This window comes from Trichosurus vulpecula, chromosome 4 (assembly GCF_011100635.1).
Source record: "Trichosurus vulpecula isolate mTriVul1 chromosome 4, mTriVul1.pri, whole genome shotgun sequence".
NCBI lineage: Eukaryota > Metazoa > Chordata > Mammalia > Diprotodontia > Phalangeridae > Trichosurus > Trichosurus vulpecula.
This window is the reverse complement of record NC_050576.1, coordinates 373,441,313-373,468,324: the sequence shown is the minus strand read 5'-3', so window position 1 is coordinate 373,468,324 and position 27,012 is coordinate 373,441,313. Positions and strand designations below refer to the sequence as shown.

The 27,012-nt window shown below is 37.3% G+C and overlaps 1 pseudogene; it reads right to left on the bottom strand.

The window, feature by feature from the left end:
- The window catches only part of LOC118847277, a 159,291-nt pseudogene extending 140,972 nt beyond the window's left edge, over positions 1 to 18,319 (bottom strand).
- Positions 18,320 to 27,012: the final 8,693 nt, after the last annotated feature.

Below are 27,012 nucleotides of genomic sequence, written 5' to 3'. Positions count from 1 at the left end.
AGTCTTATACATCCTGTTACAGTTTAGACATGCCTGCTAGGAGAAAACAAATGAGTTCAGAAATGGCAGCAAAGGTGTAGCTAGACAGCATTCATCTGAAAACTATCTGGGAGTTTCAGTCAACTATAAATTCCAGTATGATATGGCAGTTAAAAAGCTAATAAAATCTTAGGCTACATTAAGAGAGTGATGTTCAAAACAAAGATGATGTGAGTCCTGCTGTACTTGGCCCAGATCTCATCTGGAGAATTGTATTCAGTTTTGAGGATTGGATTAGAAAGTTTCAGAGAAGCAGATACAATCATGATATGACCAAAAAAATCTTCCTAGCATTTAGAGACATCAAAAAGTAGGATGGACCATTTCACAAAGTGGGTTCCTCTTAACCAGTGTTCTTCAAGCAAAGGCTAGGCTCCTTGTTGGTAAGAGGGGATTTTTGTTCAGGTAATTCTTCATTTTCCATCAGCAGTTCTTCTTGGTTTAGATTCCCAAACATCATGCCTCAACCAGGATAAGGTGATTATCTGAAATATCCTTATCATGCTGATTGACTCAGTTTTTGCTACTCCATATCCCAACTCCCTCTGTTGCCTCTCACCTCTAACTGGAGAGCTGGAGGATGGAGCAAAAGAGTCCTCCCAAAGCCTTCCTTTATAGAGAGCTAAGACCTTTCAGAACTTTCCAGGTAACTCTCCATTTTCCATCAGCAGCTCTGCTTGCTTTCAACTCCACAGAACATCATGCTGGGTACCCCTTCTTTCTGCCCATGTGTATTAGGAGGGCAGAGTTTATAATCTCAAAGAGGATCATAAACATGTCTGAAAGGTTCGGAACCGCCGGATATAAGAAACTCTCAAAGTAGAAGGCAGAAGAATCAAAATATATATTTAGGCTCCACAGTAACCAACCCATGAACCAGCAACCCCATTTTGATATATTGATCAAAAGCTTCCAGGCCCAATAAGTACACCTTGAAAGAGTAACCAGGAGGCTACAGAGAAGCATGATTGCATAAAGCAAAATCATGCTTCCCCCTCTATGGTAAAAAGATTACCCACTGGCCTGAAGTCTTTGTTCAGCTTCCTCCCGTAGGTCAGCTCTGCTACTGGCAGCTCCTGCTTCAGCTGTGGCTGTGGCTGTAGCAGCCTCTGGCTCCAACGGGAGCTGCTTTTAACCATCCAGCTTCTGCGGGGGTGTAAGGTACGCCGGGGAAAGCACAGGTTCTTTCAATCTGCTTAAGCAAGGTGAAGGGGTTGACTGGGAAAGCACAGGTTCTTTCCATCAGCTTAAGCAAGGGAAGCAAGGTGAAGGGGCCGACAAGCTTACTCCAGTCCAACATACAAACAGCATTCAGTTCAGGGGAAAAAGCCAAACTAGTCAAGGGCACTTGTTGACTAAGTGCTAAGGAGCCCATTTTTGGTTGCCAATACACCATGCCCTTTTCATTTCCCATTTGTATGTTATCTTTTTTTGTATAGGAAAAAAAACACATATCTTTATTTCACTATAATGTTTCATCTCTTTTATTTTTTTAGTTTACAATACTCGGTTCTCCATAATTTTGAGTTCCAGATATTCTTCCCCCCCTCCCCTCCCTGCCTCCCCAAGACAGCATGGAATCCAATATATTTTCTACGTATAACTTTGCATTGAACTTATTTACACACTAGTCAAGTTGTGAAGAAGAATTATGACCAAAGAAATGAATAATGAGAAAGAAGAAATACAACCAAAAAAAAAACCCCAAAAACAAAAACAAAAGAGAGGGATAAAAAAGGGAAAAACAAAGGCGAGCTTAAAGTGTGCCTCAATCTGCATTCATACTTCATAGTTCTTTCTCTGGGTGTAGATAGCATTCTCCCTCGTGAGTCCTTTGGAGCTGTCTTTGCACCTTGTTTTGCTGAGAAGAGTGAAGTCTATCAGGGTCAGTCCTCACAGAATCCGTATATCTGTGGTTGTGTATAATGTTCTCCTGGTTCTGCTCCACTCACTCAGCATTATATCCTGTAGGTTTTTCCAGGTTGTTATGAAATCCATATCATCCCCATTTCTCATAGCACAATAACCTTCCATTCCAACAATCCATTACCTTCATATACCACAACTTGTTCAGTCATTTCCCAGTTGATGGCCATCCCCTTGATTTCCAATTCTTAGCTACTACAAAAAGAGCCACTATAAATATTTTTGTACATATAGGCCCTTATCCCACTTGTGTGATCTCTTTGGGATACAACCCTAGAAGTGGTATTGCTGGGTCAAAGGGTACGAACATTTTTATAGCCATTTGGGCATAGTTTCAAATTGCTCTCCAGAATGGCTGGATCAGTTCACAACTCCACCAGCAATGTAACAATGTTCCAATTTTCCCACAACCTCTCTAGCATTTATCATTTTCCTGTTTTGTCATTTTAGCCCATCTGAGAAGAGAGATGTGGTACCTAAGAGTTGTTTTGATTTGCATTTTTCTAATCAGTAGTGATTTCAAGCATTTTTTCATATGCCTATAGATATCTTTAATTTCTTCCTCTGAAAACTGCCTGCTCATATCCTTTGACCATTTCTCAATTGGGGAATGACTTGTATTCCTGTAAAATTGACTCAGTTCCCTGTATATTTGGGAGATGAAGCCTTTATCAGAGACACTGGTTATAAAGATTTTCTCCCAATTTTCTGCTTCCCTCCTAATCTTTGTTGCATTGGCTTTTTTTATACAAAAACTTTTCAATTTAACATAATTAAAATTATCCATTTTGAATTTTGTAATGCTCTCTATCTCTTGTGGTGTCATGAATTCTTTTCTTTTCCATAAATCTGATAGGTAAACTATTCCTTGCTCTCCCAAATTGCTTATAGTATCAGCCTTTATTCCTAAATCATGAACCCATTTTGACTTTATTTTGATATATGGTGTAAGATATTGGTCTAGGCCCAGTTTCTGCCCTACCATTTTCCAATTTTCCTGGGAGTTTTTGTGAAATAATGAATTCTTAGCCCAGAAGCTGAATTCTTTCGGTTTATCAAAGAGTAGATTGCTATAGTCATTGACTTCTCCATCTTGTGTACCTATCCTATTCTACTGATCCACAACTCTGTTTCTTAGCCAGTACCAGGTAGTTTTGATGACTGCTACTTTATAGTACAGTTTAATATCTGGTATGGCTAGGCCACCTTCTCTAGCATTCTTTTTCATTAATACCCTAGATATTCTAGACCTCTTGTTCTTCCAGATGAATTTTGTTATTATTTTATCCGGCTCTGTAAAATAATTTTTGGTATTTTGATTGGTATGGCACTGAATAGACAGATTAATTTAATGCTATACCAATCAAAATACCAAAAAATTGTCATTTTGATTATATTTATTATATATTATTTATTATATTAGCCCAGCCTAAGCATGAGTAACTGATATTTTTTCATTTATTTAGCTATGACTTTATTCGCATGAAAAGTGTTTCATAATTACATTCATATAGGCCCTGGGTTTGTCTTGGCAGATAGACTCGCAAATATTTTATAGTGTCTACAGTAACTTTGAATGGAATTTCTCTTTCTATCTCTTGCTGTTGGACTTTGTTAGTAATGTATAGGAATGTTGAGGATTTATGTGGGTTTATTTTCTATCCTGCAACTTTGCTAAAGTTGTTCATTATTTCAAGTAGTTATTTTACTTGATTCTCTAGGACTCTCTAAGTAAATCATCATATCATCTGCAAAAAGTGATAATTTAGTTTCTTCTTTGTCTATTCTAATTCCTTCAATTTCTTTTTCTTCTCTTATTGCTACAGCTAATGTTTCTAGTACCAAATTGAATAGTAGGGGTGATAATGGACATCCTTGTTTCACCCCTGAGCTTACGGGGAATGCATCTAACTTATCCCCATTACAAATAATGTTCGTTGATGGTTTACGTAGATGCTATTTATAATTTTAAGGAAGGCTCCATTTATTCCTATGCTTTCTAGTGTTTTTAATAGGAATGGGTATTGTATTTTGTCAAAGGCTTTTTCTGCATCTATTAAGATGATCATATGGTTTCTTCTAGTTTTGTTGTTGATATGGTCAATTGTACTGAGTTTTCCTAATATTGAACCAGCCTTGCATTCCTGGAATAAATCCTACCTGGTCATAGTGTATTATTCTCATGATAAGTTGCTGCACTCTTTTTACTAATATTTTATTTAAAATTTTTGCATCAATATTCATTAGGGAAATTGGTTTACAATTTTCTTTCTCTGTTTTGACTCTACCTGGTTTTGGCATTAGTACCATATTTGTGTCATAAAAAGAATTCGGTAGGACTCCATCTATTTTCCCAAATAGTCTACAAAGTATAGGAATTAACTGTTCTTTAAATGTTTGATAAAATTCACGTGTAAAACCATCTGGCCCTGGAGATTTTTTCCTAGGGAGTTCATTGATGGCTTGCTCAGTTTCTTTTTCTGAGATGGGATTATTTAGAAATTTTACTTTCCCTTCTGTTAACCTTGGCAATTTATGTTTTTGTATATTCATCCATATCCCTAAGGTTGGCAAATTTATGGGCATACAATTGGGCAAAATAATTCCTAATTATTGTTTTGATTTCCTCTTCATGAGAGGTGAATTCACCCTTTTCATTTTTGATACTGGTAATTTGATTTTCTTCTTTCCTTTTTTTAATCAAATTGATCAAAGGTTTATCAATTTTATTGGTTTTTTCATAAAACCAGCTCTTTGTTTTATTTATTAATTCAATAGTTTTCTTAGTTTCAATTTTATTAATCTCTCCTTTGATTTTCAGTATTTCTAATTTGGTATTTAATTGGGGATTCTCAATTTGTTCTTTTTCTAGCTTTTTCAGTTGCATGCCCAATTCATTGATCTCCTTCTTCTCTATTTTATTCATGTGAGCATTTAGAGATATAAAACTTCCCCTAAGAACTCCTTTTGCTGCATCCCACAAGTTTTGGTGTGTTGTCTCATTATTGTCATTCTCTTGAATGAAGTTATTAATTGTTTCTCTGATTTGTTCTTTGACCCACTCATTCTTTAGAATTAGATTATTTAGTTTCCAATTAGTTTTTAGCTTATTTTTCCATGGTTCTTTATTACAAATAATTTTTATTGCATGATGATCTGAAAAGTATGCTTTGACTACTTCTGCCTTTCTGCACTGGATTGTGAAGTTTTTATGCCCTAGTACATGGTCAATTTTTGAGTATGTGCCATATACCACTGAGAAGCAAGTATATTCCTTTTTATCCCCATTCAGTTTTCTCCAGAGGTCTATCATATCTGCCTTTTCTAAAATTCTGTTTACCTTCTTGAGCTGAACTTCAAAGCATTCAAACTCTACTGCAGACAGCACAGCTCTGATGGGATGGCCACATTGTTTGAATGCCAAATGTACATTTGCCTAAAAGACTATTTTATGGAGAACTTATACAAGGCAAGCACTCACACAGAGGTCAGCAGAAAGGGTACAAGAAATCTCTTAAGGTCTCCCTGAATAACTCTGGAATCAATTGTGAGACATGGGAGACCATGGCACAGGACTGCCCGGCATTGTGCTCACAAAGCAGAATTGCAGTAGCTCAAAAGAAATGTGAGATGCACAAGTTTAGAGACATCTCCACTCCAAATGTTCATGTGGATTATTTGTGCCAACCTGTGGCAGAGCCTTCTGAGCTCATATTGGTCTGATCAGCTACAGTAGAATACTTCATATTTGATGCTAATGCAGTGACATGATTTTGGTCCTCTTGGAGAACAAAAGGACAACAACCAACTAACCAGCACCATCACAACAACCTAGTTAGATCAGATATTATCCTCAACTCCAGGGTCTCCCTGTTTAGCCTCTTGGATAAAATATAAATGCTCTGACTTTTTAAAAGTCCCCCACAACCTGTCTTTCCAGTCTCATCAAACATTGCTCCCCTTCCTGAATTTTGTGGTCTGTTTCCCACACATGGCACTCATCTCCCCTTTTGAAGCCTTTGCACTGAAATGCATTCCCTCCTCACCACCTTATGAGTTCTCTCTTTTTCTTTAAGTTCCAGTTCAAGCACCACGTTCTACATGAAACCTTTCCTGATTCCCTCCCCCTCCCTTGGAGGCTAATGCCCTACCTCTCTAACTAATTTTCATTTGACTACCCGGACAACTGGATAGCATAGAAGATAACATGCTGGATCCGGAATGAAAACAACCTGTGTTCCAATCCTCAGACATTTATGAGCTGTGTGACTCTAGATGAATCACTTTATCCCTCTGTATCTCAATTTCCTCATCTGTAAAACAGGGATAATAATAGCACCTAACTCCCAGGTCATTGTGAGGATAAAATGGGCTGATATTTAGAAAATACTTTGTAAAGCTTAAAGCGTTATCTAAATTGATAACCATTATATTTGTTTTACATTGATTTTTCATATGTTTACACATGTATATGTTGTCTCATCTACTAGAGCTGCATAGATTGTTTCATTTTTGTGTGTCCATATCATGATTACCTAGCACAGTGTCTGGCACAGAGTAGGAATTTAATAAATGTTGTTTAATTGATCTACAATTTATGGGTAAAAAACTGAGGAAGGACTAGAGAGAGTATGTGACTTTCCCAAGTTCAAATAGATGGAAAAAAGTCAAAGTCAAAACTTCATTTCAATTTTCCAGGCTCTATTTCTACTATTTTTTCCATCCCAGTACCACACCCTTCACACTGATTCCCAGTTGTCCTGAGCACGGAAACCCAATTATATTCTTCACCTGGGTTCCAAATTCTCTGGTTCTACCATACAAATGAATAGGAAAGGGGGAAGCAAGAACAATAATAACAAAGCCAGAATAAGTTTTTGCTTGGCATCATCCTCCACTATAATTCTTTGTTCCAAGTTCCTGCACTGATATTGTATGTGGCCAGAACAAAACCCTCAGGTTTTGAGATGTCCAACACTTAAGACCTTGAATTACGTAAGAAGCATGACATACCTTAGTGAAACACTGTTGTCTCACATTCTTCAAAAGGTTCATGTTGACAGAGGTTGAAATATTTTGGTTTTATATAATCGAGTGATTATTGAAGAATATTTCAAATATACACTCCCATATTGTGCCCTCCTATAGTAGCACTATTCTCACTAGTAGATTCAATCCTAAAAAGAGCATAACTTTTTTCTCTACATATAGACAACTGAAGAAAAATTATAAGAATAGAATGCAGTAATTTAATCAACCTCTCAAATAGAACAAATATTCCTATGGCAAATATTCCGTCTTTGTAAGTAATCATCTCAGAAAGTAGAGAATGCCTATTTTTAGACACCTCTAAGCTGAGGTTACTTGGCTCACTACATATATGAACCATTCTTAACATATTTTAATTGTTTTTGTATAGAGACATCAATATAGAAACACAGATTTTTTTTAACGTGAGCTATTAAGGCTGATAGTATGAAATCACCCAAATTTGAATCTGAGTATCTTTTCATCATGGATTAATTTAAAACAAAATGAAATTGCAAAAGTGAATTTTCTTCTGCTTATGCAGAATCATTTCCTCCTTGATAGTAGGAATTATTTTATTTTTGTATTTGTATTGTCAATGCCTAACAGAGTGCCTGAAGCATAATAGACACTTAATAAATGTATGTTGATTGCTTGATTGTCTGTAGCAGAAATTACCCCTAAAATAGTCCATTCAGATCATGCAGTGTTTCTTGGGCTCGGAGCCATAACCACCTGAGATTCTTGAGGTTGCTGAAGGAAATATCAGCGATTGATACCCACTGTCCACTGAGGGGAGAAAAAGGTGTGTCCTCACAGTGCTTCCTGAAATATGGATATTGTTGCCCAAGTCACTTTGTGTCCTTTTACTCAACTTTCCTTCCTCTTATTGCAGTCTAGTGCTACTTGCCTTAAGGGTTTCCCTCCAGCCCAGCATTCCTGTTTTCCGAAGTGATGCAGAAATGAATCACTTTGGTTTCTTTAGGAGACAGAAAAGAGTATAGAGTGAGACAGTCAGAGAAGCCTTTAGGGAGTTAATGGAATTTTAAAATTCAAGAACCATTGATATAGCAAGTTACTGTATATCTGCACATGTTGCCATGAACATTCATCAATGACTATCCAAAATTAGACAGCTATGCTGACATTTCTAAATCTAATGGATAGTTTATTTAAGTGTTTTCATTGAGAGTTGGCTGATACAAAAGAAATTTGAGAATATGAACAATAATTAGCCTGGAGAACAGAAAAATAAGCATAATTTTTTTCATTTTTCATAGCTTAACATATAAAATTTTGTTATACTATCAACCATTGATAAAGAGTGTGCACATAAATTAAAAAATTTATAGTTAAGAAAAGAAATCTGCACATATACACAACCTATTAAATTAGCATGCAATTGATAGAAATTGACTATTTGCAATAGATGCTACCTATGAATGTTTATCTCCAGATAATACATCATTAACCATTGTAAGAGGGAGGGCCAAAAAGTCCAAGAGATACTCTCTTCTGTCATGATACTATATATAAAGATCCTTTAAGGAAGTATCCTTTCTCCCACATTTTTCAAATATTCTACTTACTGATCACTTACACATTCCTGTGCCTTTCCCAGAGTCATAGTGAGTTAGAAGAAATAACATCATACAGTACAAATTGAAGTCAACAAATTTATATTAACCTCCTACTATGTGCAAAGCACTGCGCTGTATTAAGAAGATGAAAACCAACATAGCGCATACCCTCAATGAATTTATAATCTAGTAAGGGAATACGAAATGCATGTAAATCAATCAATAGACATTTACTAAGTACCTATACCAGTAGGCACTGTACTAATCACTGGGGGTACAAAAAGAGGCAAAGGATAATCCCCGTCCTCAAAGAGCTTACGATCTGATGAAGAAGACAACATGCAAACAAATATATACAAAGCAAGTTAAGGCGCTGGAATTAAGAAGGGTTGGAAAAGGCTTCCTGTAGAAGATGGGATTTTAGTTAAGACTTAAAAGAAGCCAGGAAGTTAAGTAGTCAGAGCAGAGGAGGTGGAGCATTCCAGATATGGGGAATAGCCAGAGTCCAAGAGCGTTTTGTTCATGAAACAGCCAGGCCAATGTCACTAGATTGAAGAGTAGGTGTCAGGGACTAAGATCTGGAATGACTGGAAAGAAAAGAGGAAGCTAAGTTATAAAGCACACAGAATGGCAAACAGAGCATTTTACACTTGATCCTAGAAGCAATGGGAAGTCATTGAAGTCTATTGAATTGGAAGGGATGGGGGGAGGGGGATTTGGAGGGTTTGATACAATCAAATCTGTATTTAAGATTATCACATTAGAATATAAGTACATAGGAAAGGCCAAATAAAGAAGCACCAGAAGTTCAAAGAAGAATGACTCATAAGTGGGAGCATCGAGAAGGCTTCATAAAGAAGATAGAACTTGAGATCTTTAAAGGAAAAGGTAAAAATGTGGATGGAGACCACTCCAGGCTTAGAGAATATAGGGAAAAAAGGAAGAGGGCAAGCATGCCAAGCACTATGCTAAATGCTTTACAAATATTTCATAGAAGAGATCAGAACAAGGACCACAAACAGCTGATGGTCCAGTTTTGCTTCAAATTAAGAGAAGCATGTAAAAAGGAATTCTATAAAATAACACTAAAAAGTTGGTTTGGAGCCATGGTAGAGGTCCTTGAATACCAGGATGAATAAATAAATTAATAAATGAAAAACTATTTATTGAGCACTTACTATGTGCAAAGCACTATGCTAAGCTCAGGAGATACAAATAGAAAAGCAAGACATTCTTTGTTGTCAAGTTGCTCATATTATAACGGGGGAGATCACATATACAGGAGGGTCCAAATGCAGATCAGATGGAAATACCCAGGGGTCCTTAGGGTTCTGCAGCAAAGCTAACAACAAGGGATCTTTAATGTTATTTCCATGGATAAAGCCGCACCTATTTCTGTTGTCAATCATTTGACAATGCTCATGTTTTTGGTAGAAAGAATTTTCTTTTTCGAGTCTTTGGTAGCTGTGGTAGATGAGGAGGTAAGGGGTGGCAGCACCTGCAGAGAAGTTGCCAGGTCATATCTCCAAAGAATTATTTCTCTGGTTGATGATGACTAAGGGAGTTGGGCTGAAAGCAGGGCCAGTATTCTGGGGGAAGGGTGGGGGGGAAGAGGCGGAGGGCCAGCACTACTTCTCTTGAGGCTCTTGGGCTTACCTTCCTATTGGAGGCAGTTGACCGGTGGTGGTGGCAAGGATGGTAGACACATTCTCCTCAGGGGTAGCTTCCTTCAATGACGGCTATAGGGCCAGGCAGGAATCAAGATCAATGTAGGGCATTGCCATTCTTGTGACTCTTAAACTCAGGGTCCTAGGCTATTTCTACCAGGGTCTTAGGTGAGGTCGTGTTGGCTTGACCTTCCTGGCACATGCCATCTCCTGTCTCTCCATCAGGTTGCCTTACTATTTCAGCCAGGCTGGGTGGCCTGGCCCAACAGTGGTAACTGGTTAGCAGTGGGTGTTGACATTGGTAATAGTAGAGATTTCAGTATAAACATGTGGGATTTTTTTGGAGAGCTGATTGTTAAACATTTACCAATGCCCCCCTAAACATATTCCAAAACTGTCAAAGAAAAATGTGTGCAGAGATGGGAAAGCTCTTATTGGTAAATGATTGCTCTCCCAGTAACTATGAGCCTGTAAGATATTTCCCCAGAAAATCTACAAAGATCCATTGCAGTACACGGTAACTATCAATTCAATATGAGGAACAAAGCTGGAAAGCAATGAACCTCAGATGAGTTAGCAATGATGTCAGTAACTCAGCTTTTTAATGGTACATTTAGCTTGTGTTTAAATTAAAAGTGAACTCCTTGGAGCGTTCTGCAATTGTTAGTACGAGAGTTCATTATTATCAGCATCACACCATCTCAGCTAACACTGACAAGTCGACTAAGTCTTTTGTTTGAAAGAATAGTGATCACAGTAATATATGAGTTTTATTGTATCTTCCCTAGTCAAGGTTTCTAGGCCTAAGAACTGACCCACCACAATGTCCCAATATCTTAGGATCCACTATCATGTAATCATGGGGAAGGGTAAAACTAATTTCCAAAATGTATAATAGATTCATCCCAGCTGTTAAATGTGATTGTTTAAATCTCATTACCCACAGCTCACTAGTTCCTGGCATTACATGCGATCCCAGTACAATGAAATGCCATTAAATTACCTGCAAAAGAAGACTTCACAGGTACTTCCATAAGTAAAACTTGGTATAATTACAATTGAGATCACTGGGTTTTTGGTTTGGTTTTTTTTTTTGTCCTATAAATTTCCCCTTGACATTGAAGGTCTGAAGCAAAAAATGATTAAACACCAATTAAGCAATAATGTCCCTAGAATTATGCATGATGATGACTCAGAAAGCACAAGCTGGTAGAGAAAGATAAATTTTTTTTTAAAGTATTGAAAACAAATACTGATTCAAGGTTAAAATTCTTGGTTTTAATGTAGCAGACTAAATAATCTATGCACTTTACATAAATTGATTGGCACTGTTGCTATTATATCAGAGATTAGTATTCATTCATTCAACAAAGATGAATAGCGGTTTCATCTTTGTACACAAAGGAGAATGAGTTGATAGAGAAGGACCAAGTGTGTGCTGTGGTAGTAAGTACAGAGTCAGAAATCATGAATCCATAGGATCATAAAATGATAGATTCAGACCCAGGAGGGAATTTACAGATCATCTACTGTGAATTCATCATTGTTCAAGTGAGAAAACTGAGGCCCGGAGATGATAGTTTACCCAAGGTCACATAGATAGTAAAAGGAAGATCTGGAATTCAAACCCAGATACCCTGATTCTAAATCCATCATTCTCCCCATTAGTCATACTTACTGTACCATGTACTTACTTGGGCTTCTAATACCAGCTATTTATATGGCTTTAGAAGGAAAGGAAGCAACATTTATTAAATGTCTACTATGTATCAGGCACTGTACTAAGCCTTAATAAATATTATCTCATTTGAGCCTTACAACAATTCCAGAAGGTAGGTTACTATTCCCATTTCATACTTCGGAAAACTGAGGCAGACAGACTTGCCCAGCATCACAAAGAGGTAGTAATTGTCTGAGAGGTTGGATAGGAACTCAGGTCTTCCTGACTCCAGACCCACTGTGCAACCTTGATGTATGTAAGTAAATACTCCTGATATTCACTGTTTCAGAGAATCATAGGATTTTGGAGCTGGAAGGTACCTTAGATATCCAGCCCCTTCATTTTATAAATAAGGAAACTGAGACCAAAAAAAAAAATGGTTAGTTGGTGCCATATTCCTGATTAGAACTGTGGTTTCCTGACAGTACAGGGTTGTTTCCACTGCCCCACACTTAGCATAACGCTAGAAATGGTATTCAGATATCATATGGGCTGATGGTAATCTGAGTTAGCTCTTTGAAGAGACTGGTATCACACACTAGAAGTGGGTAGTAGTGAGTAAAGCAAGAGTAAGAAGTCAAAATAATATACATCCTTGCCACAGTTCACATGCCCTATCCTCTTACTTCTGGATGGGACCATATCTAAATCACTGTAATAGAACAGAAGTTTCCTCTGGTTAGGGGAGGGGGCAGGCCTACCCTTCCTTGTGACAGATCATCTTTTTTCTAGATTTGCCCCCTCCCTCCTGCTTAGCACTCTCCCCAACACCTACCCTGACTTATTTTTGGAAACTTCACATACAGAATATTTTATGCTGAAAACTTCTAGCTTTCCACTCAATACCCATACGCTTCCTTTCTATAAGGTTGTGGTATTAATGTGATTAAAGATCTTCCCTGACTATTAATCCCATTAATAGGTCTCAGGTAGAGCTAGTTAAGGGAAACTTGATTAGAGGAGGCTTGTTTGTAGGAAGGCCCACACCCTTTTGCTAATTAGGTGGGGGGGGGGACGGGGCATTGTGAAGCCTTTGAACTCTAAAAAGGTTATATATACTCTGAGGGTAGCTGTTAATCTCTCTCTCAGAACTTTGGGAGGAGGATGAAGGCAAGCAGACAGCTAGGTTTTCTGAGTGAGTGTTTACTGGAAGGCCCCAGCAGAGAGGATGGTTATGGGATGGCTTGGCTCCCTGCTGTGATACTGTGTTTTAAGTACTTTGCTGTTACAATGAAATGGTCTTGCTGGTTTTGGGATATAATTGCTGTTATGTTGAATTGGAGTTATTGGTTTTGGGATTTGATCCTCTGGTGTCTGAATAAATATTTTACTTCTTCCACCTTCTATATGGAGAGTCTCTTATATTCTGCGATACAGAACTATACAGGCATATTCATGGTCACCATTGCTATTGTGACACTTGCCTTATTGATACAAAGGTCAAGGGTACTTCTCTTGGAATTTTTGGCCCCTTTCTTCCACCTGTTGTGGCCTATAAATAGGGGTATGCTAGAATCAGCTCAAACCAGCTCTCAAGAGGCCAATTATGTGAGTATTTACACCTTGGAAATTGGCAAAACTATAAATCCACTAGAAATTGATTTATTGTTTTGTTGATTGTGTAGATTAAAGAAAATGATGGGGAAAATGTTAATAATAGAGAATTATCCTAAAACTGTATCTAGTGTCCTTTTATTTTCTTATAGTCATCTGTTAACCATTTACCAGCACACTCCTGAAGTGATATAGTACATCCCACCTGAGGTTCTGATTCCCTGATGCTGGCTGAGTTGTGGATGTAACCTGTGGCTTCTGGAGATCAAGTTGTATCTTTATCTCTTCATGGAATAAATAGAATGGAATCCCCCATTCTCATGGGTGTACCAAGTTAAGCCTTATACTTTTTCTCATGTGCCAAGTAAAGGTCTATTTCCTTTAGTATTTGAAAGCTAATTAGTCTCATCTGTAGAAACCTTTGGGTCTCCAAAAGCATCTGGACTAGTACAATAGTCCTAGATAGATACTTGTCTCTACTACCTTCAATAACCTCCAAAGGAAAAGGACCAGTCTTTAACCAAGTATAGCACAAAGCCCAACAAAAATGGTGGGCCTAGCCTTTACTTTCTCATGACCTGGCCAAATTCAACCTAGGAGAAGCTGTTGGATCTGCTCTACTATACAGTCAGGTTTTTTCTTCCGTTTTGTGAGGTCATCATAGAAGGACAAATAACAGACACTAGAAGAAATAGAGAAAAGTTCATCTGCAAATGAGATAATGTGCCTCAGTCAATTAAAATTTGGCTTTAATTCTTCTTTATTCACTATGGCTCTTAATAGAGGTCAGAAGACAGAGGCATTGTACTTTAAAAATAAGAAGGTAGTTTGTTTGATAAGTTGAAACAGACTGTATGTGGATGACATCAGCCTTTGTTATCTAATTATAGCCATTCAAGCATTAATTTCCTGTCCAAGGAGCAAGCCCTCATGCAGATCAAGGCAAGGATAACATATTGTGGAAGAAAGATAAAATCAGTGAAACTGAGTTGATTGATCTGTTCACATCATTTTTCATTTCCACAGTCAAAATCTGTTTATCTTTGCTATCTATTTAAAAACAGAATAAAGAAAACTCTGAAAGTACTACTTGGGAGGTGTTACAAAAATAGGTAGAATGATATAAATAGATTGCTAAATTATTGTAAAAAAATTGTTCATCTTCCTCTTCTTTCTTATTTCCCATCTCTTTCTTTCCCCTATGCTTACTAGTGTATCAGGCAACACAAGCCAACTGGGATGCCTGGTGTTAAGGTATAAAATTATATATATATATATATATATATACACACACATATAGGGCAACTAGGTGATGCAGTGGATAGAGTGCTATGGCCTGGAGTCAGGAAGATGCATCTTCATTAGTTCAAATCTGGCCTCAGACAATTACTAGCTGTGTGAACCTGGACAAGTCACTTAACCCTGTTTGCCTCAGTTCTTCATCTGTTAAAAAAAAAAAGAGCTGGAGAAGGAAATGGCAAACCCGTGTGCCAAGAAAATCCCAAAAGGGATCACGGAGAGCTGGACATGACTGAAAAATGATGAGAAAACAACAAAATTTAAATAGACAGATGTATGTCTGTATCTGTATGTGTAGACACACACACACACACACACACACACACACACACACATATTTGTACATAGCCCCTGGGAGAATTGTTTTTGCTTGGCTATTGTTACAAGAAATTTGCTTTCTTTTTTAATAGGGTGGAGAGTGAGAGGGAAAGGAATTAGGTTTCTGTTAATTTTTTTTTTTTAAATAGAGAGGTACAGGGATACTACAGATGAGATGTGAAATGCTTCATGAATTTTTGGATGAAATTGCTGAATTATTCATTTTACTTTAACATTTTATATGTTACAAGAAACCTCTCATTAGGCAAGTAATCTGTAAATGTTTATAACATATAAACTAAATACATGGTTTTTAACGTGTAAAAATGAAAACAATGAAGCAAGTAACCTGTGTTTATCATGTCGAAGCAAAACACATGGATAGTTTTATGTAAAAAGGAAAGCGTAAAAATGAAAAAAAATAAATAAATTGAGGAAAGGTTGAGCGATATTAATTACTTACATATTTGAATGAATGAATGAATGGAAAAACATTTAAATGCTTACTATGCAAAGCAAGTATATGCAAGCCTTCTTCATTCTGTGACATGTTTGCAAATATTTAAAATGTCTGTCTGCAACAGGATCTAAAGGGATAAGTATTTGGAGTCTGATCAGGAACATTTCATAGGGTAGGGTGGGATCTGTCTCCCTGGAGCATTTTTTTGGATGACACCAGCATCCCCTGAAACTTGTCAAACCTGCCCCTCTCAATTACTACTTTGAGTGAAATGTACACAGGGGAACCTCTCATTCCATCAGAAAAAAAACCTAAAAAATACACTACAAATTATGAACTCCTGAGCAGAAAACTAAAGACTTCATAGTATAGGGGCAAGGGTGGTGTGTTCCTCAATGTCACTAAATTAAATAAAACATTCAGAAGGGAATAGTAGAAGTGCAAAGTGAATGATTTAGTGAAGAAGAATCAGTGAATGGTTTTTATAATCAGAGAACAGGATTTGGATTTCTGGACCAGTACTTAAGATCCAAGTATGATCATCACTTAACCAGGGATGCACTGCATATAATGTGGCCAAAGGAGAATATTTTTGAGTGAGATTTATTTCTGTACTCAACTGTATATTCTTCCATCTTTCAACAAGTTAAAATGAGAATAACATCAAGTGTTTCCCACTTCAACTAAACCTTTCTTCATTTGAAGAGACTTCTACTTGTATACCCTGATTATATATGATAATTTTTCCCATCCTTCCTCTCCCTCCCCCCACAAATGTATTCCTCTTCCCCTCCCTATGCATTCTTCTTTTAAGATCATCAAAACTTGATAGAACTACGACTCCCAGGCCTTCTGTCTTATTAGACTTCTTCTGTGACCCTTAATGATGATAGAGTTCTAATGGGATACAGGTATCCTCTTCCCATATTAGACTGTAAACAGTTTATCCTTATTTAGCCCTTTATAATTGCTTGTTTATATTTACCTTTTAATGTTTCTTTTGATTCCTATGTTTGTATGTCAAAGTTTCTCTGCAGCTCTGGTCTTTTCATTCAGAATTCTTGGAAGTCTTCTATTTCATTAAAGATCCATTTTTTCCCACTCAGTAGAATAATACTTAATTTTGCTGGATAAGTGATTCAAGTTGTAAGCCTATATCTTTTTTTTTCCTTCAAAGAGCTTTTTTCCAAGGTCTTTATTTCTTTAAAGTCATGTCTGTTAAATCTTATGTGATACTGACCATGACTCCTCAGTACATGAATTCTTTCTGGCCCTTAGAGGAAAAACCTACTTGCTGAAGGAAAAGGTGTCCAAGGTATCCTGTTTCCCAATAGCTAATTAACATATGATTATTATGAGAACTTTGAGTTTGCTAGATGGGAAACCCTGATAGCTATACCTTTTTATGGCTATGAGAATTGTTTATTGCCCATCTGTAGCAAGTCTGTCAAAAACTAAACTTTGGTTGCTCATCCTAATTTAGAAGTGAGTCACTTAATTCGAAGAGACTTTGCTTTGAGGCAGGAAAAAACAGAACAAACAAAGGAAGTGAAAGTGGGTAAGAAAAAAATCCAAAAAAGCAAATCAAAGGCAGGAGAAGCAGAGCAGAGACTGATCCCTGCTGCTTGAAAGAAGCAAATTGGAGACAATCAGACCCTAGTTGAGCCTAACTGAGCAGAAGACTTCATCTGATACTTCCTCCTACTTCATGAAAGGAACAGCACCCAGATGAATGGATGGCTCATAGAAAAGCAGCTGAACTGATCATTGAAATAAGAGCTTAATTGCCCCCATGAGTAGCTCAATGGAGGAAGACAGTTTTTGTATCTATAGCTGGGAGCTGACCTGGTTGGGAAAAAAGCACTGATGCTAGAAGCTGATTGGAGGAGGAAGAATCCTGGATTTTATAGGCTCAACTGATTGATAGATATAGCCTCCCTGGAATTTCCTATTTCTTTCAAGTGGCTCAACCAGGCTTTTTTCAAGGATCAAAATAATGACTCCACAAGGAATTTTGAACTGGGAACAAAGAATCTTTCCTCTAATAAAAAGGAGGTGGGGAGCAGGGAAAAGGATATGTCTGACCATATACTAAGCTTAATAAAGTATTAACCCAGTGCCACAAGATTTAATTTTGGGCCTAAAAACACAGCTTTCCAAAAGGGCTTCATTATCTTTTGTGAGCTGCAAAGTAAACACATTTCTAGCTCCTTGCTCTGAAAATGAGGGCTACTTGACCAATACTCAAATGAAGTAGCTAGTTTATGCAAATGTATTGCTTTGTGCCTTAGAGGTCTTTGGTAGCTTTTTGTTAAGTAAATGTGGGTTTTTTTTTTCTTGTCTTTGACTCTTTACCTTCTCTTTAAACCAGACTGTGACAATCTACTAAAGATAAGCTACTCAACTTCTTGAGAGGTTAAAAGAATAACAAGAGACTGAGTGACAGCCCTCTTAGCTTATTTGGTATCTTTACTGTTCATGAATGAATATAGTGTTTGCATGAACATACTGTTCAAATAGCTTTTCAGTGTAGGGGGCAACATTATGAGGATAAGAATACTTTCTGATTATTTTTCCACATGAAAATTTTATGATATTGGAACCACAGATTTATCGCAGAGGAAAGGGATACCTGATCTTCAGTGTAGTGAATGTCCCCAGGACTAATTATCTCTAGCATCATCCAAAAGGAAAGACTACATTTACAAGATGCATGAGCACTGGACATGGTAACATTACTAGGAGAGGACCATAATCGGTAAGTAACATATTACAAGACAAGAAACTTTAAAAACAGATACAAGCTAACAGTAAGTACACTTAAAGATGGGAAATACAGTCCAAGAAAAAAGACAGTAGCAAAAAACAATGGCCTAAAGTCTATCTAACAAACATCCAAAATTTGAGCAAAAAAACAAATAAATAAGAAGTATCAGACATCCTAGTTTGTACTCCTTTGATATGAATACAAGAAATATTTTACTTTTTAATTACCTTCTTTGACAGTTGTGCTGCTTCATGCCTTAATTAAATGCCTTTGGAATTGAATCTGTGTCTCCTGAATGGCCTGGCAAAGAAGAACAAGATTGCATTAGAGGAGTTCTCAGAAATTGAGGTGAATAGGCTTTTTACCCATAACAGTCACACTGAATCTAGGAGTAATGAAGAATATCACATTGAGTAGGATGAAAGACCCTCACCAATTAAATTTATAATAAGGAGCCATCTCAGGGTGAGAACAGAAATAAATTTTATTCAATTCTCGAAAATAGGGCATCCTCTGCTAGAACAGATCTAGCAAGGGAGGCGCTTTACAAGGAGCAAAGCAGCAATAATTATACCTAACACAAGAGAATTCCCACCCACCTCTGACCTTTCTCATCATTGGCTGGGAGGCAGGCTTATAATCTGAGCACGAAAGCTAAACAAAGAACCGAGAAATTGAGGCACAGAAACTCCAATTCCCATTCTCTTAGTTAATGATTACAACTGAGGTGACATCTACAAATCTAAAGAAGGAGAATAGGATAAGGGGAGGGGGAGACCCTCTCCATTCTCTTACAGTACTTTCACAGTAAAGGAAGGCAGGTCACAGTGACCCTATTCTTACTGGGCAAATCTTTAAATCAGAACCAGAAGAAAGAACAAAAAGTTTCAGGATAAACTTTCCCAGAGGCTGAGCCATCAGACTCTCATGGCCTTAGAATTTTTTTCACTTCCCTATTTCCCTATTTCTTGATTTTTAAACATTTCTTAGTATATATATACATATATACATATATATATACATATATATGTATATATACACACATGTATATGTATATGTGTGTGTACATATATATATACATATATATGTGTATATATACATATATATATATATATATACACACACATATCGGTGAAGTCTTCACATTTTTATTTACCTCACACAACATGAACAAACTTAAATCACTCTTCTGATCAGGATATGACAAAGTTTTGAGACAAAGACCATTCACTGGTAATCCACAGGTGACTGACTATTGAAGAAGAAGCAAGAGTGTGTTTGATACCTGGTCATGAAGAATGTTGGGGCCATGAATCAGAAGAGAAGCCCTATAGCATTGTCTCTTGAGGTTCATTCCTCTTGTCAGAGTTCCTCTTCCAGAAAACTGCCAGTTCTGTACATTCCTCTATCTCTAACCTCTAATCCACTCCTGTCAGAATATAAAAGGAAATATGAAGTCGAAGGACAGGACATCTCCACGGAAGTCCTACTGTGAAGCCTAATGATGACATAGAGGTTAGTCTAGGTTCCCAAAGGCTATAGGTTTGGCAGACCCAACTAATTTTAAATGGATCTCAGACCTGTGTTACTCCCCTTTCCTTACACAGTAACAGAAGAAGGGTGGTGAAAAAAATAGGCTTTGGCTGCTAATAATAACACAATTTTTAGATTGTCCATAAAAATTAATTTAACAGTCAGTTCTCTAATGATATGTTTGTCTAATGATGGAAAAAATGACACATTACCACCAAAAAAAATTGACACATTGCCAGGGGAAAAAACAGAAAAGACTGTAGAACTTCAACAGAGAACTTCAACAACAATAATAGAGAGTTAATAAAAGTACATGAGCAAGAATCACGCAGCTTGAGAAAATACAGGTGGGTTATGATTGGTAGCCACGTAAGGAATGCCAGTATCGATAAGATCAAGTATTGAAGTATTAAATGATTATTGAAGTATTAAATGAACTGGACATTTGACAAGTAGCTTTGTATTTCATTGCACAGAATAATGGACCATGCAGGATCCTTGGAAATCATGGAACTCAAACTCCTCATTTCTAGATGAGGAAACTGAGAGTGAAATGAGACAGTGTAAGGCAGGGTGGCATAACAGATAAAACGCTGGACTTGGAGTCAGACAGACTTGGGTCTGGATCCTCTTCCAATATTTACTTATGCTGCCATAAACAAATTACTTAACCTCTCTCAGTCTGTTTCCTTGCCTGTAAAATGGGGATAATAACATTTGTAATAGCTACTTCACAGGACTATTGTGAGGCTTAAATGAGATAATATACGTTAAGCATTTTGCAAGCTTTTAAAAGCTATTCAGAGTGTCCCAAAATTCTTATTTCAGTTTTAAGCTTTAATAACTTTTGGGGGCATTCCAAATATGTATCAGCTATGAAGATGATGATGATGATGATAAGGTGACTTGCCCCCAGTTCAGGCTAGTCAGTGCTAAAGCTACGATAGGAACCTAGGTCCTTTGATTCCTCACCAAATGGCTTATTTAACTATAGTGTTGCACTATGGAGTTGGAATCTTAAGATATAAGAGACTTTAGAGGGTGAAATCTTTTGTTGTATCTTCTTTTCTTCATACATTATTATAAAAGACAAGGGAAAAAATACAGCAGGAAATAAATGATGTAAAAACAAAGGCTATCATTTTTTAAAAAGCTCTCATAATTTTTTTTTTAAAAAGAGACTGGAGAGGTCACCCATTTTAACCTATTCCTGAAGAATAAAGCAACATTACTGACAACTAATGATGAAAAGGAATTCACTGCCTCTCAAGGAAGTTCATTCTATTTTATACAACTAGAAGTGTAAGAAATGTTTTTCCTTTTCTGGAGCTGATATCCTGCTCCCTATAATTTTCACCTAGTCATCTTACTTCTACCCCTTGGAACCAAATTTCTATTCAAGCCTAATCACTCTTTCACATGACAACCTTTAAATAATCTGAAGACAGAGATGACATCCCAAATCTTCTCTTGTGCTAACTAAGCATCTTCAACTCCTTCAACTAATCCTTTTAGGGCATGGTTTTCAGTTGCCTCTCTCCCCTAATCAATTTCCTCTGAATATATGCCAATTTGTCGATGTCACTTCTAAAATGTGCATCAAGAACTGAACATATGACTTAACATATGGTCTGACTAAAGATAGTAATATAGGACTATGACCTTTTTCATTTTGGATGCTGTTTCTTTTTAAGATAATGATACCTAGTGTTAATATAACACTTCCAGGTTTGTAAAATGCTTTACACATTTGATCTTCACAATAACCTTATGAAATAATTGCTATTATCACCCCCATTTTATAGATGAAGAAGCTGAATCTGAGAGAGGTTAAGTGACTTGCCCTGGGTCACACAGTTAAATGCCTCGGGCAGGATTTGAATCAGATCTTCCTGACTCTAAGGCCAACACTCTAGTCACTGTGCCACCTAGGTACCTAGGCTGCATTCTTTGTTTTTTTTTGGCCTGTCATATCCCATTATTGATTTGAGCTACCAGTCCACTTGAGTTATGACCACCTAGACACATTTCCCCTGTATCAAAACTTATGCAGTTGATAATTGAACCTAAGTGAAGAAAATGCTATTAATCCCTATTAAATTGCTTTTTATTAACTTTGGCTTCACAGTCCCAGCCTGCTGGGATCTCTCTGGATCCAAGTTCTCCCATCTAACATATTAGCTATCTTTCCCAGCTTTTTCATCTGCAAATTGGAAAAGAGTCTACCTAAGCCTTTATCCAGGTGGCTACGAATAACCCTAACAAACCTGCCTCTCATTCAGGAAATCAAGGCTAGGAGAGAACACAACCCACCTAGGCAGGCCCCTTGGGAAGGCTGGGCTGGCTATGGTTTCCCAAGACAGTCCACAGCTGCTCCCAAAGGAGTGCAGCAAAGTGCTGTAAGCTTTTTGCTCTGGAACCTTTCTCTTGACCTGCCTTGTTTTCCATCTTCCTGATTTAATACTTTGGCACGCAGTTCTGATTTCCATCTCTACTCTTGTATTCCCTTGTCTCTCTGCTCTCTACTGCATTTTGATAAGTTACACAGATAGGCCCTTCTAGATGGTTGTCCTCTTCCCCTACAAATAAGCCCCAGCTTCTTTGTGAAGATAGTCTTACACGAACTTAATGACTGATTAGCCCCAAGGCCATGATACTCAGGCTCCACATGGATAACCTATATGGAAACACCTTAACTGCCACCCTGGAAGATTTTTAGCCATTTCAACCATCAGTTGGGTGAGGCTGAGATGGATGGGATACAAAGACACAAACCCATAGTATTTAAGTTAGAAGAGACCTTAGAGATCATCTAGTCCAGGCCCTTTATTTTTTAGATAAGGAACCTGACACACAGAGAGGTAGAATGCCTTGCCCAAGATCACTCGAGTTATAAATAGCAGAACTGGGATTCAAACCCAGGCCTGATGACTCCAAAACCTGTGCTTTCTCTGTTTTGCTATGTTGTTCAGTTGTTTTTCAGTTGTGTCCTATTCTTCACGACCCCATTTGGGGGTTTTTTTTGCAGAGATACTGGAGTGGCTTGCCATTTCCTTCTCCAGATCATTTTATAGGCAAGGAAACAGAGGCAGAGTTGAGTGACTTGCCCAGGGTCACACAGCTAGTCAATATCTGAGGCCAGATGTGAAATTAGCAAAATGAGTCTTCCTGACTCCAAGTCCAGTACTCAATCCACTGCACCACCTAGATGTTTTACTATACTGAGTAAAATAGTGAACAAAACAGAGCCCTACAGCATTCCACAAAAGAATCTCACCTTCCACCAGCCACCAGGTTGATATAAAATTATTAAACACTCGTGGGTTTCCTAACCCACCAAACTTCATATGCTCTCTCTGTTTACAACTTATATGTACCTGGTTATTTACATATCTCACCCATTAGAATATGAGTTCCTTAGGACCAGGGCTGTTTTTGCCTTTTATTGTATGCCCAAATCAATTTGCATTTATTAAGTGCCTACTATGTGCCAGGCATTGTGCTAAGATCAGGGGATACAAAGAAAGTTAAAATATAGTCCCTGCTCTTAAGGAGCTGAAAATCTAATAGGGGAGACAGCATACAAACAATTACGTACAAACAAGATGATACAGAGACTGACACGAGTAAGCACAATATATGTTGAATAATTAGGATATGCAATTTGAAACTTTTTAAAAATCAATCTGCCATCTCTCTGACTACCTTGCTTCAAACTGTTAGTATGGAATAGAAATGGAATTGCTTTCACAGGGAAAGTAAAGGTCACAGATTTAGAGCTCTCCTATAGCAGTTTGAGTTTTCCTCTGAAGAAAAAACATAGTTTTAGATAGTGGAAATAGAAAAAAGGAGAATGGAAAACTAAGGTCATATGAGGTAGAATACTTCAGATATAATCCTAGGAAATAAGGCACCATTTATTTACAATTCCACCCAATCTTAAAACTGAATAATGCAATAGATTAGAGGAAACTTAGTTCAGCACAATATGGAAGTACAATAGAATAAATATAATAAGGGATGGTAGAATTGTTCCTAGAATAATTATCTGTCATTAGGAAAAATATTTTTAAGCATCATTATGTGTGATTTCTTCATTATACAGCTTTTTAACTGAACTTGCTCCAGCTTGCAAGATCTTTTATAGCCAGAAGTTCCAGGACTGTGCACCAACAATCCTGCTATGCAAGAAAAACCAGATTTGAAAAAAATATCAGAATTTGTTCTTCCAAGTAGTCAGAGAACACTTATCTATGTAGCTCTCTTTTTTCTATCCAGCAAATCAAAGCAAATATTCTGAAAACAAATGTTGTAGAAAGATTTTTATAAATCAAGATTTATACAAATTGAAAACCAAGCCAAGTTCAGCCTGAAAAGAGGTGGCATAGCATGGAATTTGATAACCTAGCCCTCATGAAAATCTGGTACTAGTCTTAGAAGGAGAAAGCAATCCCTTCAAGAAAGAAAAAGCAAAGACTAGAAAGAATATTGAAAAATAAACTTTTGGCAATTAAAAAAAAAGGAATCACCTGCTCTACCCAGCATTTAATAGTAAAAAACCTATAATGACTGTAATGACAATAAGAGTGATTTATGTAAACTTTTAGAAGGAATCCCCCTGAGAAAAATTCCCAAGAGTGAGAAAAATTTGTCTCATCTTGAAGGCTAAAAAGATTATGTCTACTCTGTGACCGTGGGCAGCCCATTGTACTCAGTGTAGTCATAAGAGAAGAATTAGATTAAAAGAACTCAATGAAACTTTGTTAACCATAAATTCCATTTTCTATTTTCAAAGTATTCCAAGGTGGGGGCTGCTGTCCTGAATCTGTCCAAATAATTCTGGGAAATCAATATTAGGGTACCTGAAGGGAATATACGTATATATAGACAGAGGGCACAGGGTGAGTTGAATATGAAGGGATGATATCTAGAAAAATAAAATCAAATTAAGGGATGAGAGAAGAATATATTGAGAGAGGGAGAAAGGGATAGAATGGGGTAAATTATCTCACATAAAAGTGGCAAGAAAAAGCAGTTCTGTAGGAAGGGAAGAGGGGGCAGGTGAGGGGGAATGAGTGAATCTTGCTCTCATTAGATCTGATCTGAGGAGGGAATACCATACATACTCAATTGGGTATCTTACACCACAGGAAAGGAGGAAGGAGATCAAAAAGGGGGGATGATAGAGGGGAGGGCAGATAGGGGGAGGAGGTAATCAAAACCAAACACTTTTGAAAAGGGACAGGGTCAAGGGAGAAAATTGAATAAAGGGGAATAGGATTAGAAGAAGCAAAATGTAGTTAGTCTTTCACAACATGAGTATTGTAGAAGGATTTTACATAATGATAGGCATATGGCCTATGTTGAATTGCTTGCCTTCTTAGGGAGGATGGGTGGGGAGGGAAGAGGGGAGAGAACTTGGAACTCAAAGTTTTAAAAACAGATGTTCAAAAACAAAAAAAAAGTTTTTGCATGCAACTAGGAAATAAGATATACAGGCAATGGGGCATAGAAATTTATCTTGCCCTATAAGAAAGTAAGGGAAAAGGGGATGGGGGGGAGTGGGTGACAGAAGGGAGAGCTGACTGGAGAATGGGGCAACCAGATATGCCATCTTGGAGTGGGGGGGAGGGCAGAAATGGGGAGAAAATTTGTAAATCAAACTCTTGTGAAAATCAATGCTGAAAACTAAAAATATTAAATAAATAAATAATTCTGGGAAAATGTATACATTGGAAGAGCTCACTGCTTTATAAATCAATGGCATGACAATAGTCTGAAATAGGTATGGGAAATTGAAATTCCTGGAGTAAATAACCAGGTATCCTTATCCCATTCATTTAGTATGTATTTGATACTTTATATTTGTGCTGGTGGTGGTGGTGGTGTTTCAAAACTATGATTTCATTCATTGTGTTGGGAGCTCACATCAAAGAAAGCACTACCAACACAGCTCAACAACTTAGAGCAGGGGTGGGATTTTTATTAAGGGGATTTGTAAAGGGCCACACTTGAGGACCTAGAGGGCCATGTGTGGCCTTGAGGCTGCAGGTTCTCTACCAGACTCATAGACTTAGGGAGTTATCAGGGGCTATGAGAGGTTAAGTGTCTTGCCCTAGGTAACACAGTGAGTACAGGGTGACATGCTGCTGAATTTAATCTGCATTATTAACATTATTTCTATCACTTTCTTAAGTCTAGACAATGAACAAAACAAAAAATCAAGCCCTAATGTGTAGCTTTGCAGATTTCTGACGTGTAAATTCTCACACTGAAAATTTAACAATCTTCTCTACCAAGCCAGTTCCAGCTGGCTCCGGTACACCCTTACACATATAACTTTAAAACTCAAAAGATTTTGCAAAATCCTGTTTTCTTTAAATCCACTCAACATTTACATATTTAAATTATAAGTGGCATGGTGCTAGGCCTGGAGTCAGGAAAACCTGGGTTCAAATCTGACCTCAGACAATTACTAGCTGTGTCACCCTGGGCAACTCACTTAACCCTGTTTGCCTCAGTTTCCCCATCTGTAAAATGAGCTGGAGAAGGAAATTTCAAACCACTCTAGTATCTCTGCCAAGGAAACCCCAAATGGGATCACAAAGACAGGACCAAAACAACTGAACAAAAAATGTTATCTTGAGAAATATTATCTTGAAACCCACCCTCAGGGTGTCCTTCTGAAATGTCAGTTTGACCTTTTCACAGAATTAATTTCAGACACAAGGAAGTACAATTATAGACTAGAAGTAGAAATAGAGATTGTGAGAGGTAAGGTGAGGCAGAGATTTGTATACAAATAAGAAAACATCCAGAACTCTCTTTTATTTTTAATTAGCACATTTTACACTGTGACTACTGAGCAACCTTTTCAAGAAACAGCCAGAAGTTAGAATTTATCAGTCAAAACACTCAGTTTCAGAAAATGATCAAAGGAAGTCATACCCTAAATCCCTGGGCTAGCCATCCCTTCCAGGAGAGACAGAGCAAGCCATTCTCTCACCATTTCTGAGGGTTTAAAATGCTGTACCAAGGTTTGAAAATCTGTTAAGAGCTATGGAATCACAAAAATATTTAAACTGGAAAGAACCTTAAAGTTCATCTAGTCTAACTCCCTC